General features: G+C 38.2%; 1 long non-coding RNA gene across 1 annotated transcript in view; it reads right to left on the reverse strand.

The window, feature by feature from the left end:
• LOC109629447 (uncharacterized) overlaps nucleotides 1-14,026 on the reverse strand; it is a 34,413-nt gene that overhangs the window by 19,770 nt on the left and 617 nt on the right. Inside the window, exon 2 of the long non-coding RNA XR_002202702.2 lies at nucleotides 2,132-2,235. This is a non-coding gene — a long non-coding RNA (uncharacterized lncRNA). The remainder of the gene's footprint in view (nucleotides 1-2,131; nucleotides 2,236-14,026) is intronic.

Genomic DNA, 14,026 nt, shown 5'->3' on the forward strand with positions numbered 1-14,026 from the left:
CAATAATAGTACCCCCCCCCCCCCCAAGCTTCGACCCAGCCCCCACAAAATTAATTATATTTGGGGGTCTATTCCCACTATTGGTTTTCCTGTTTTCAAGCTACATTATGAAGGGACAAATCCCAAAACAACAAGGCCTAGCTAGAGTTTTTTTCAATTACAGGGGGGACAGGCTAAGTCATAAAGGGCTGCGGAAGCTCGGTCTGCATCCATCTGTCCATCCGGACAGGGAGCTACTGGCAGGTCAGATCAGTCAGCGAGACACAGACTGCTGAATAATATCTTGGTGACACACACACGCATAAAACACCCAATTAAAAAGGCGTACCTGTAAGTGTTTTAAAATAGTAACTCAATATTTGCACTGTGTCTTGGTGAAAGTTCATTTTAACCGCTGTTGTAAGATTTGTGAGTGGTGAAGCAAGACTGTAATGGCAGTAACAACATTTTATGTAAATATTTTAATGGTCCAGTATGTAAGATTTAGATGAAAGAGATCTATTGGCAGAAATTTAATGTAGAATAATTCTCATGATGTTTTCACTAGTTCGTTTCATCTAAATTGTATAAATTGTAGTTTTCTTTACAGAAAAGGTCCTTTATATTTAAATACTTTATATTTACATCGAGGCAACCCTCTCTACGGAGGCCGCCATGTTTTTTTACATTAGTCCAGACTGAACAAACTAAACATCTTTTGAGTTTTTATGACAACTGAAGCTACCACAGTTTCTTTTTCATGTTTGGAAGGAGAGGGTGAGATGAGGGGTGTTCGGCTGCAACGTGCAACTTCAACACTAGATATCACTAAATTCTACACACTATAACTTTAAAAAATAAAATTATATAATAATCTAAAATGATTATTTTATATAATCTTTCCATATATAAAACATATTTCAACATTTCCAATCACTCAAAAACATTTAAATCCCCAAAATATGTACATTTTAAAATATAGGTTGGAAAAAGTGTTTCTTCAGAAATGTCCGAAAACAATGAGTGTGTGTGTGTGTACACAGCCCACCTGAAATGGTTGTGATTTGCATTGTGGAGAATTGTATTGCTTGATGTGACACGTTCATTTCACTGATGCAGTTGTTAAGCACACAAGAACAGTGGGAAGCCGCGCAGTGCAAGTGAAATGTTAGAATACTGCGGCCTTCAGCGCCTTTTCAAAATAAAATGAAATACTTTTCATCTCATCTTCACGCAGAAAGAGACAGAAAGTCAGGGCTTGCTTTAAAAATAAACGAATGCTTAACAATGTTTTTGATGTCCTATATTTAAATTTGTACGCTTACTTACATTACTCCTACTTCCTCGGTCTTGGAACTAATCCGTTTGATATGGAAATGGGGCGCTGTGTTTCATGACAGTGTTGGGAAGAGAGAGAGACAGAATTTCCAGGTTCGCTTCGACTGGAAATGTGCTGAAAACAGATTTTCAGAATCCTTTGCGTTCATGGTGTTGGTTATAGGGGATTACGCAAACCACTTAAAGTGCAAACAATGAGCTGCTTTTATTCGACAAACAAAAAGTCCTTCATGCTGGACACATTCTCCACACTCCAGAGGTTAATCACATCAAGTCAATAATGTGGGGCACCATCAGCACACACGGCATTGTAGAAATGTATGAATCTAAAATTTGACAATAGAATAATAATTCGATTAAGAACTATGTATTTTTACACTTTTTGATTAAAATAAAATTTAAAACAAATAATTAAAATGATTGTTATCAACAGAATAGTTAAATTGTTGATAATTAAATTAAACTTGTGAAATAGTGACATGTTACATTTTTAATAATTTCTGAATTGTTTTTTGCGATACTTCCAAAATACTTTTAATTGCTTTCTTTTTTGCATTTTATACTGCACACAGTGACTAAATATAACTGAACTTCTACTTAGGAAAAACTGTTTGTATTTTTGTTAAACTAACGTCTTCGGCAGTGTTTCCTAAAGCTCAGTCACATAAATCACACATGTGGTATGAAGCTACTTTAGCAGCAAAATTCAAACCAGTTTTCCGAGCTTCCTGCTTTCTAACCGGGCAAATCCTTATCTGCAGCAAACTCTCCTTTTTTTTTTTTATCTTAAACAGCATTGACAATCATCACTTACCAATTCCCTTCTTTAGCTAAACAGACATTCCAGCGTGTGTTGTCTGTCACTGGGGTTGAAAATTGGGGAATGGGCTGGAAATTGGAACCATCGAGGATGCCGTCCTGGAAAAAAGAGGAAATCAAAGTTAAATGAGATCATGCATGCCAAGAGAATGTTTAACCAAAGGGCAAAAAGGAAGCTGGAGATAACAGAGAAGAGAAAACCGCTTAATGTTGTGTTACTGCAGTCTGTTTGGAGTCATGCGTGTGTGTGTGTTTGAAGGAAAGAGGGGGTGTGTTACTTGTCAATACACATTAAACTGTCATTTTATACATCTGTAAAAGTATAGGTGTGTAACATGTCTGTATTTTTAAGTAAATACACGACAAGCTTTGTGTGTTTGACGATTTATGAGATCAAGAATACAAGCATGTGCACAGACTCAATAAAAATGTGTTTTCTAAAAGCCACGCAGGAATGTGAACACGTTATATTTACCAATTTTTACTGTGTGAATGTGCCAGTGTGAAAATAGGCGACAACAAGAACTGCAAAAGTTCATCCCATAATACAGTGTAGAAAAAAATAATGTTTGAAGTGGAGCAGCACACAATTCACTTTGAGCCCGCGATTGTGCTGAGCTCCAGTGAGGCAGATTTCCCACGACAAGATCACTTCAAACGACTGGAATCCTGCCCCATCCACAGTGTTTGTGCTGAGATGACAGACAGACACATGCTTTTGTTTTAACAAAGGACATTAGAGCAGGGAGAGCAGTGAGAAGAATGAGGGTGTTAATCTTTACTCTTTTGTCTACACTGTTTTCATGAGACACTTCAGCCAGATATCACAGGGACGAAACTAAATGCAGGGTTCAGAGGTCAGGTGATATACAGTGATATATATAATATTTTTATTTACACTGTAAACCTGTGGCTGGGTACAAACTGCATAAAGTTCATATTTGACTTCCTCAGGGGCACAATCAGGAAGTGTTAGTGCCACCTGAGCGGGGGTAAAACAGGGATTACGAGAGAAAGTTATTTTATTACAAGAACAGAGTTGTAATATTACGAGTCATATATGAGAGAAAGTTGTACTATTAAAAAAAAAAATCAAAAAGTTTAATATGTTGAAAGAAAATTTAACAAGGTTTCAAAAATCAAGTCGTAATGTTACGAGAAAAAAACTCTTAATATTATGAGAGAAAACAATACAATCAGAATAAAGTGGATGGAGGGGAAAAAAATCACAATATTACAATAATTAATTAACCAAGAAAGTCATTACTCGAATTAGGAGGAATGTCTAAAAATAATATTTGTGTATTGATTAATATATTAGTAATATATTGCTGTTATCAAACGTTAAAAACATGTGATGATAAAATTCTGCTCTTCCCAACAGAAAATGTTTATGTAACACTGGCCTTTCAGCTGACGTGTAATCTTTGCAGTGATGGAATCAGTGAGACAGACGGGCCAGAATGGAGCATGTCTGAATTATGTTTATTCAATTTAACTCAGTATTTATCCTCCCAGGTTGTGCAGCTAGCGTATGCTGAGGCGTAAGCTAAGAAGGAGTGATCCTGAGAGAGCGACGACAGGCGCAAAGTTTCCAGTTCATGATGTGAAAGCTGGGGGGGGGGGGGCAACACATGTCAAGGTCAGAAGACGTGTTCTTCCAAGGAATGAAGGTAAAGAAAGACAGAGATCTCGTTCACATGCACCTCAGAGCAACATGTGTAAAAGATCTAAATTTGTGCTGGAAACGCTTCATACGATTACAGCATCTGTGGACTGATATTGTCCATAACCTTTATTTCTCTCCTGAAAAGAAATGTTTATAAAATCAGAGAAGCTATCAAGTTCCAAAAAAAAACATGAAGTTGTCAATTTAACACAGGGTGATGTCATGTGAACAGAATACCTGTGGGTGTTGGCCATCTTTTCACTGAATCATTTGGCACGGAGCTTTATTTCTTAATTCTCACAGCCATGAAACACTTCAGAAAGAATATCAAGCCACGAGCGATATTTTCTGCAAGCAGAAACTAGTTCAAAGACATTTGTCAAACACCCGCCACACCACCCCCACCACCCCGACCCCACCCCCACGCCCCAAATCCTCAACTTACTGTCCTGGCATCCAGTCAATTTCCAATTTGCAATGACTTTTACATGATTTTTTTTTTTTTTTACTTGACTTTGTAGCAGCACTGAAGCCCCCGGGGGCTAGTGGGTCATATAATTACTATGTGCAGAGAACGATAAGCATGTTTTAAAGTGACAATTATCTTTAACTGTGGTGTATGTTTGCAATGCGAGTATGAAATCACAAAAATCTCACTTAGGAGACTTTTGCATTTTTAAAACAATAAACAAATCATACTGACTTTGTATGATTCTCAGTGACTCATTTCATTTCAGTTGTACCTGATGGTTGAGGTAATGAACCTCACAACTTTTACAATACGAATGGCTTAACTTCAGGTGCACATTATATACATATAACTTATCTATTCGGTATGTTCATAAGTCATAAGTATTGTTTACATATCATACGTTAGGTCAAGACAAATGAAAAAAATATGTAAAATATGTCAAGTATTACATGATTACATAACTAACATTTGATTATGTCTACACAATGACAGCATTAAAGTAATGAAACCAGATTAAGAAATGAAAATTGCGGCTCATTAAGGGTTTCTCAGACAAATGTCCCTCTCTGTTGGGAAATAAGAAAGTTCTACACAAAAAGCCTTCATCAGAAAAGCCTTTAATTCTTCGCAATATTGACATCACTTCGAATAAAACTAGACACAAAAGATGTGTCTAGTTTTAGCTGTGAAAGTTGCTGCAATCTGCAAAGCACTCAACTCCATTCTAAGTTAGCGGGGGTAGAAAATGTGAGCAATGGATTGAGCTTGGATTTTTTCTTTAGTTTGAACTTGTTCCAACAATTTCCACCACAGCGCTCATCAGGTCATTTGAATCAGCCACAGTATTGTGGTTGATAGTGGTAGTGATGGCTTAGCTCATGTTTTGAGATGTTTAAGAGAAATGGGGGTGACAGTTTTCCGTCTCAATTTCTTTAGTGTAAGGTTAATTGTATCAAAGCTGGATTTTTAAGTATCACAAAAGTATACAGATAAGATTAATCTTTTAATCCAATGTATTCCAAAGTAAGTGCTTCAGTCACGACGACATCTTAGAGTAATCTGATCCAAAACTGCAAAGGAGTGATCTGGGGAAAGAATGTGTTATCGGCCTGACTAAGACTTTCGCAGCTCACCTGCTTGTGTGTAAAGCTTAGTAATTTCCTCAATAGAAACTTTGCACAAACACAGATCTAATATCCCAGTGGTGTGTAGTGTGTGTGTGTATGATGTGTGTCGTGTATGGTGTGTTTGAGGAGGGATCACTTGTGGGGAAAAGGGCTGATAGCAAACATTCACCCTTAAATGTAATTTTTGATCACACAGCACAGATAAGAAATCCAGTTGCCATTGTTACCAGAGAAAATATTATGATAAACGGTCTTTAGAAAAGTTTTTTTCTTCATTATTCGTGGCACTAACAATCTAATGTCTTCTGATGGTAATGGTGCATGCATCTGGCCGCCTCACTGACAAACGCACGGTTACTTATTATGGAAAACAGTGCTATGATGAATGTGTTGGAGTAAGTCACAGTTAATCTAAAGTGGATTACATGTTGTTTTGGATATACCTTCCTGATGCGCCCGGCGCTGATGTACTATCGGGAGCAGAATTGCTTTAGTTTCAAAAATTCAGTGCAGAAAAGCGAGCAGGGGAGAGGCTTTAAAATACTGTCTGTGAGAAATGCAAAATTTATGAATGCCCCCGAACATCTCAGCTTGATTTATGTGAAATAATAATATACTATTTAATGCTTAAACATAGCTCAGAGCGATCCCTGGCTATCAAGATGTACAATAGAGTAATGGGGCTGGAAGACAAATCACCTTGTGGACTTGTGATGCTTATTTAAAGGTGCTCAGGCAGATATATTAAACTATATGTAATTGTACACTAACTCTGTGCTGTAGGCAGAGGCTGCAAACACAGGAGGAGGCTGGTCATAATGCAGATGGAGTGGTGTAATCAATTTGACTCAAGTATCAGCATCCAAGGCCGAGAGGTGGAGGAGAACTATATTGTCATCTTATTTAGGATTGGGCCTTTATTCCTACGTCCTACTTATTCTTAGGAAAGTGTTAAACTTACTTACATAAATAAGTTTAAAAAATCTATAAGGCCACTGAAGAAAAGCTGCCAAATATGCCTGAAGTAACAATAAATAGTTAATGAAGTGGAAATAATATGATACAAACTGGTCGTTGGTTCTCAGCAGCTGCAGTCGACCTCGTGCGTGTGTTTATCGTACGTTTCAGCAGCAGGTGTGTCAGCTTTGAGGACCAGGTTGAAACAGAACTAGTGGTCACGCCAAATAGTGATTTATAATTCTCTGATTGCCTCGTTTAATTAAAGTAAATGGCAGAGCTGAAGCTAAGCCAAACTATCCCGATCTGATGGATCGGGCCCCGTTTTTTCCCACCAAAGCAGATAGGGTAAATAAACAAGGTAATTACAATGGTAAATGAAGCATCTGTGAGAGAGCAATGTGGGTTGTGTGCGGCTCACCCAGGATGTACCGACGAAGTGAACAACAGGCGTTCCCTCAACTTTCTCCTATCATCTTCACTCTGCCTCTAACAGGCGGCCGTGCCAAGAAAAACACAGTCCTGTATAGACACCTACTAGGTGCACGCACTCTGAGTCACATATTCAGTGACACACCAACCGCAAATTCTCCTCCCACCACCATCCCGGTGCATTCATGTACAATTATAGCTACGGTGATCCACAGGTGTTGAATTCTTCTGGCAAGCCATAAAACATCATATGCATGATTTGTGCAGTCAGCCAGGCCTGTAATTTCATTCTCCCTTTTCTTTCATTTTCCCTTCCTGGGCCACACAATTCATTTCCCTGCTTTATGAGAGTGCAGACACCCAGAGAGACTTTTAGGAGGATTACATGCCCCGCGTGCCATGGGGGGTCTGAGGAGCCAACACGCCAACCTAAAGAGCCTTGTCGAACCTGGGTGAAAAGCTACTTGAATGAGATTTTGAATATTTCAACTGCTCGAGTTATGCTTAATTTATCCTCCTCGACACTTACAAAGACCTTCAAGTGAAACTATCGACCGCCACGAGCTGCGTCAGGTGCTTCTAAAATGTATTTTTTCTATTAAATTTTTTTTGGCCTACTTCTGCAGGCCTCCGTCGAAAGGGGAGCCACTGATTTAAGATCAGGAAACATCCCCTCACAGTCCTGCGAGTGTCTGGCAAAATAAATCAAGCGTACCTCACATGGCTCGTGTATTTAAGGCGATATTCATATACACAGTTGGGCCTGATGTCACAGCACGTGGGTTGGTCTCTTGGCAGAGAGCGGTGATGTCCTCCAGGGGAAACTAAACAAACTCTGTCTGCCTCTTTCACAGTGTTGCCTAAACGTGATCACACACACACACACACACACACACTTCCTGATTTATATTTTAACACATACACACCTTCAGTATAAACACAGAGAGGAAAACTATTAATTGAGTTAAAACATATTAAGTCATATTCCGATCCAAGATACACATAGGTGTATTTCTAGAGACAGATTGACCATAAACATGATATTAATACATATGTACATAACTCGTGGATTTAAGAGTCTATGTAAATACGTGTATAAGGACACATGAATGTGACAAGCTCAATAGGATGAAAGATCTCCCCAAGCTTAAATCAACAAGTAAATAATAAGCAAACATAAACTGCAGCATTAGTCCTGGTGAGTGATTGACATTTCATATCTGTGACAATACTCTGAAATAATTAAAAACAGAAATCTTGAAAAGGTAATAGCTTCTCAAATCCATTAAGTAGTTAAAGGTTATGAGGAAAAAAAAAACAGGATTATTGCTCACAGCAAAACTCCTAATTAAATGACACTACGTAATTTGTTTCTCAATCCCTTTCTCTTCATAAACACAGCGCAGGTTAAATGAATGGGCAATGAAACATGTGTGTCATTTACCGTCACTGAGGAGACTAGAAACAATCTTTTTTTTTTTCTTCTCCTCCCCGTATTTTCTGTCTATAAGTATTAGAGCAAAAGCACGAATGGTAGATTGGATAAGGAGACGCACAGTTCCTGTTAAATTGTTTGTTTAATTACTTTTTCTTTCCATTTCTTCAAGGCACAATTGCAAAGAGGGATGCTTCCCCCTCCTGGCTGCTCGCAAGAAAGCCACAGACTCCCTGTGTCTGCCCTCAGTGCCACATAGTCAGTCCAGTGTGTGTGAGTGCGTGTGTGTGTGTGTGTGTGTGTGTGTGTGTGTGTGTAGGCATTTCACACACACAGGGGTACAGAGGGGACAGCTCTAATTATTAAAAAGCTCAAATTCATCACAAGAGTTGCATTTGGATGCAAAATCATAATTTCTCATAATTTACATTTCCTAAACTGCTGTGAAAACAGGTCACTGGCTCCGAAATTATTATCCGTGACACATAATGCAGCAATTCACCGAATTCTAACCATTGAATTTTCATCATAATTCATAAATCTCTTTACCTATAGAAACACTGTATATTGGGAGGGGAAATAGAACATGAAGGCAACAAATGGTTACACATACTATAATTTGATGAATGTTTTCATCACAAACTGGCAACGTCAGGATGTCTGATCAACCGAAAAACTCAATGGTATTAAGTTTAAACTATAGAAGACCATAAAGGAAAACTAATTTGCTGGAGCAATCGAAATGTTGTTGTTTTCTCTTAAAAATGATCGAAAACACTTATTTTGTTAAATCAATTAAATAACTAACGATTTCAGCTCCAATAAAACCTGGGATTTAATCCTCTTTCAATTTGTAACGTAACAGAGGAAATGGACTGTCGTGCATTTTTAATGCAAAAATCTGTGTAAAAACTTTACTTTTCAAGCTGTTGGTTTGAGCTCTTGGTTAATGTTTACTAATTAGAAATGGATTCTCCTCTGAACATAAAGTCATATCCTGTCTCCTAAATCGCTGTCTGGATTATGTCCAAACATATGATTGGAATGAATGAAGCATGATACTTATTTCAGATGGTTGAGTCAGATGGCTGCTTTACAAAGCATATAACTGGTTTGGTTAAGGTGAAGGGATTTAAATGTTGATACAAACATTGTGTCTGAAGTCACTGTGAACATCCTCTGATTCAAACCAGACTGATATTGAATCACTTTAACAAAGTGCTGCAAGTCCTCAACAGAAGCATAAAAATGTAATAATGTTGCCATCACTACAATTTAATATTGTTCTGCAATAGATGATTTCACCAATTGACTTGAACTTTATGACTTTAATGAATTTTAGGAGCTTACACTCATCCTCGGCCACGATGCTCCTCCCCAGTCCAGACTGTTCTCGTTTGTGCTTCCCTACAAGCTACCAAATGCTCCAAAAGCAGGGGCATCCCTCTCAGTCTTCAAGAACCTGCATCGACGAGTACGCAAATCTACGTGTCGATCCAATACCACATCTTTAAAGTACATACATTTAAACCAAATAAAACTGCCATTTTCTTTTTTCCGGAAATCAATTCCTCTTCTTTGCTGCTCCGAAACAGCAGTTGCACTGTACCGCCACTGGCAAGTACAGTTTTTAGAGCAGCAAAGAAGAATTGATTTCCTGTAGTGTTGTCTTAGCCAGAGCTTGCTACAATGTCAGCAATTTTTCATTCTAGAAAGTCCTGGCGATATGTACCATATGCAAGACTTTGTGATGGGTGCCTTTTAGAACACTATAGGCCATACAACCATGATAATAATCATTACTTCCATACCAGGTTAGGGGCATACAACTATTAAAATGTTCTACAAGTCAGTGCTCTGTATCGGCCGATATGCAAAGTGCCGGTATCATAATTTGAATCAGGAAGGGAAAATGGTAGGGAACCATCTCTAGTGGTAAACAAATATGTCACCTGTGACAGTATATACAAATATAACTTCATTACATTTAGAGAAAACATAACCTGGTCTCAGTCACGTTTCCCACATTTACTGTTGCAGTTTAGTTGTTCAGATGCATAACGTCTAGGAGACAGCATTGTAAATGGAGAACCTAATGTGTTCGACCCGCCGTGCACCTCTTGCCCTCTGACGACAGAAAACAGATGAAGGGAATTTCTAATGTCCACAGCCAGCGTGAACCAGTCGGGCTGCTCTGCTCTCTGGTCATAGTGGAGAGGATTGAGGATTGAGGTGGGGGTGCGGGTGGAGGTGGGGTTTGGGGGGGGGGGAAAGAGAGCAAGCCTAGCAGATCAAAGAAAATAACATTGGGGAGGATATGAGTGCTTTGAGAAGTAATATAGCCGAGATAGCATCTGTTTTCCGTACCATTGCAGGAGGCTTGAGACTATCCCAGGGAAAAGACAACGCAGAGCGGAGTTCACTTTAGCCGTGTGTAAGACCAAACACAAATGGGTTATTAAGGAGTACTCAGTGTAATAACTGGCTGACATTAAAGTGTCTCTTTTTGAGATTATCCACAGCTGGGGATAGGCGCCTTATTTTCATACTGATGGTGGACAAATAATATCAAAGGATCATCGTTCTTCACATTATTTATGACGGTGTTTGTGATCGTACATGTGGATCTGTATTTTCTTTTTAGGAAAAAAGACAGAGTAAAAAAACTGAAATGCCAACTCAACAATGAAACTCAGAGTTGTACATTTAGTTTGGTCTTTTAATGATTAAAATAAGACTGTGGTTATTTATTACTCTGCCAGCAAAATTTGAAATAAAAATTTGTTTTAAACATACAATATGTAACTTCAGCCACTCGGGACCTCTCAATCAAAACAATCGCAAAAGATCTAGTTTAATGATGTCATGAAGTCGCATGGGATCATGGGAGTTGTTGTCTTCACCACCATCACCAATAAAAATCTACCTGAGGCGACTCAGCGAAATGATGTTCACAGACGATGTAACTTGTTAAAGTTTAATTCACTTCAAAGCAATAAATAATCGTAATCAATTACGAGGAAAAAGTGGAAGGAAAAAACAGAAGACTGGCTAGGAGTGTGTTTTTCCTTCATCATACATCGTTTTCCCCTGAAGATATAGAGAGACAGGTAAAGCCACAGGTAGAGCAGATGTGACACAATTAAAAGGTGACCCAAATGAAATGTCCCATCACCTTACATAAAATTGGGGATTTGTCTGGGTTTAAACATTGTTGGAAACATTTTGGACAATAAAGAAGAGAACAAATCTATAACAAAGGTCTTGTCCTTTTTAGATATTTTAATCAAGAATACTTTCATTCATTTATATCCTTAATGAAGAGGGTAAATAATTCCTTTCATCACACCTGACAGCACCTTATTGACATTTATACATTTATCATCACCCTTTTTAAAGAAAAATCATATTGTTTGCTTATATGTTTTACTTGTATATTTATGAAAAGATTTATGATATGCATTAAGTTTATAAATAATTACAGTAATTTCAAAAGAGATTTTAAAATCTGAGACACAAACTCTGCAGGACACTGAAGTCGATTGTAATTTCGAGGTTTCATATACTATGTATATCATAGGTCATGCTCCCATATGAGCCTCCTGAAGATTGAATAATGTCCTTCCTGATGCGTGCTGCAAGAGGCCATATTGGATCCAGATTTCTCTTGTTCTAAAGTCATTTTGTTCCCCCCTTCATTCCTCCCTCTCCCTCTCTTTTTTATTCCTCTCTCTCTCTCAGCCCCTCTCCCTCCGCCCGGCTTTATTTATTGCGGGTCCAGTGGTGTGGTACAAAGCCATTACCCGCGCATATGTACCTTTTTGAATAATCAATAAATAATTATTTTATTATTTAATAGGATCGTATGGGGAGAGGAAATGGGTTTTATTACATAAATCCATCACACGTGATGAATGGCTACACTTGTAAAGTTGGAAGGGGGAGAAGAGAGAGCGGCTGGACAGGCCTGCACCTGCGCTCGACTCCTGTGCATTGCTGAGCACTTTCTCCATTCAGGGTTGTAAATATGACATTTTTTGTCTCTTTGGGACTGTCAATTGGAGTGCATGGGGAATGGGGAGAGGGGACTGTAAATTCACAGAGATTAATTAACCTTTTACATTTGCGATTCAGCCCTGAATCTTTTTTCTGTATGTGGTGACCCCTGTGAGCAGAGGGGTGAGGGACCTGGCCACAGACGGCCCAGGGAGCGCATACGTCTCATTCCCAATGAGTTATTAACAGAATTTTTTGAATAGATGGAAAAATTGTAGCCTGGCCATTTAGTGTCATAAAAGCCGGGTTGGTGAGGCAGCAGGGGCCTCCCAGGGACAGGAGGCAATACCATTACAATCAAATCTGAGATGGAAGAGGGATTGAGCTGTCCATTCTGAATTTTTATATTGTCGGAGGGCCAGGGAGGAAATAATGCCATCCTGGAGTGTATTAACCTCTGGCTGGGGACAGAGGACAGGGAGAAAGAGAGAGAGGGAGAAAGAGGAAGAAGGCAGGCAGAGGGAGGAATTTAAGATTGGATGGTGGGGAGAAAGGAAAGCTCGGAGAAGGAGGAGGGGGCGAAAAGAGTTTCATGCTTTATATACCGGGGAAGCCAAAGAGGGAGAAGCAGGAATATGAGATGGCTGAGTGACATAGGCAGTACAGAGAAAGTAGGGTAAGGAATAATGTAATAAAAGGAGGAAAGAAGTGAAGGAAATGGAGGGGTGGAAAGCTCATATGGACATGAAAGCAGACCAGAAGGATGAAGAGAGAAAATAGGGAAAGTGTAAGAAGAAGAAATTCTACATGGAATGCAGGAATAGTCGATGATAGAAAGCAATTACATGAGCAAAACCCCTCCATGCCCTGCACTGTACATGCTACTTACAATATTGAAATGATACCAAAACAAGATAACGACAATGCTGTTTTTTCAATCAATGTTTCATTTCTTCATTATTGGCTATCATGTCTTACACTACCTGTGGCCTCACACCAAGAATTGCCGTAGTGGTAGAAGTAATTTGAAACTTTAATTTAAGTAAAAACGGTATGTGACGGGCATATAGAAAATTAAAAATGCACAATAGTCATAAAAACAGCTAAAACGCCTGGTGCCAGGGGCTTGTGAGAGATGAATATGTAGTTTGCCAGTGACAAAAGTGAAGTATTTGACAAGTTCACGTTAAAAAAACTACTGCTTAGAGACGATTGTAAAACGATATTAATTGTTGATTGGAGAAATTATGACTTCAGGAACTCATGTACCTACATTTTCACAATTTGAGATTGCATTCACATAAATCATTTGCAGTAGTGGAAAAAGAACTTGGAAACTTTACTTGCGTAGAAGAAATACCACAGTGTAAATATACAAATGATTAAAATAAAATAGACAAAAAGCACAGAAGTATTAGCAGCAAAAAAGCCATTGTATTTATTATCATTTTTTTTATCCGTTTCGAAAAAAAAATTCTGATTATTCTGACGGCACACGAACACACAAATGGCCCTCAGGTCTCCTTAAGAAGAGACAAAATATAATTTATTGATTCTGCTGTGGTGAAATTCAAGAGAGAATAAAAAAAAATTTGAAAAACTTTTAAAAGTAAAAATCTATTCAGATAAAATACAGTGTATATATATATATATGTGTGTATACATATATATATATATATATATATATATATATATATATATATGTATACACACACCCACACCTTTAACTGCCAACAGATGTATTATTTTTTTTAAACATACTTGAGTAAAGTGCATTGGCAAGGATGTATATTGTATTTGTG

This window comes from Paralichthys olivaceus, chromosome 17, assembly GCF_024713975.1.
Source record: "Paralichthys olivaceus isolate ysfri-2021 chromosome 17, ASM2471397v2, whole genome shotgun sequence".
NCBI lineage: Eukaryota > Metazoa > Chordata > Actinopteri > Pleuronectiformes > Paralichthyidae > Paralichthys > Paralichthys olivaceus.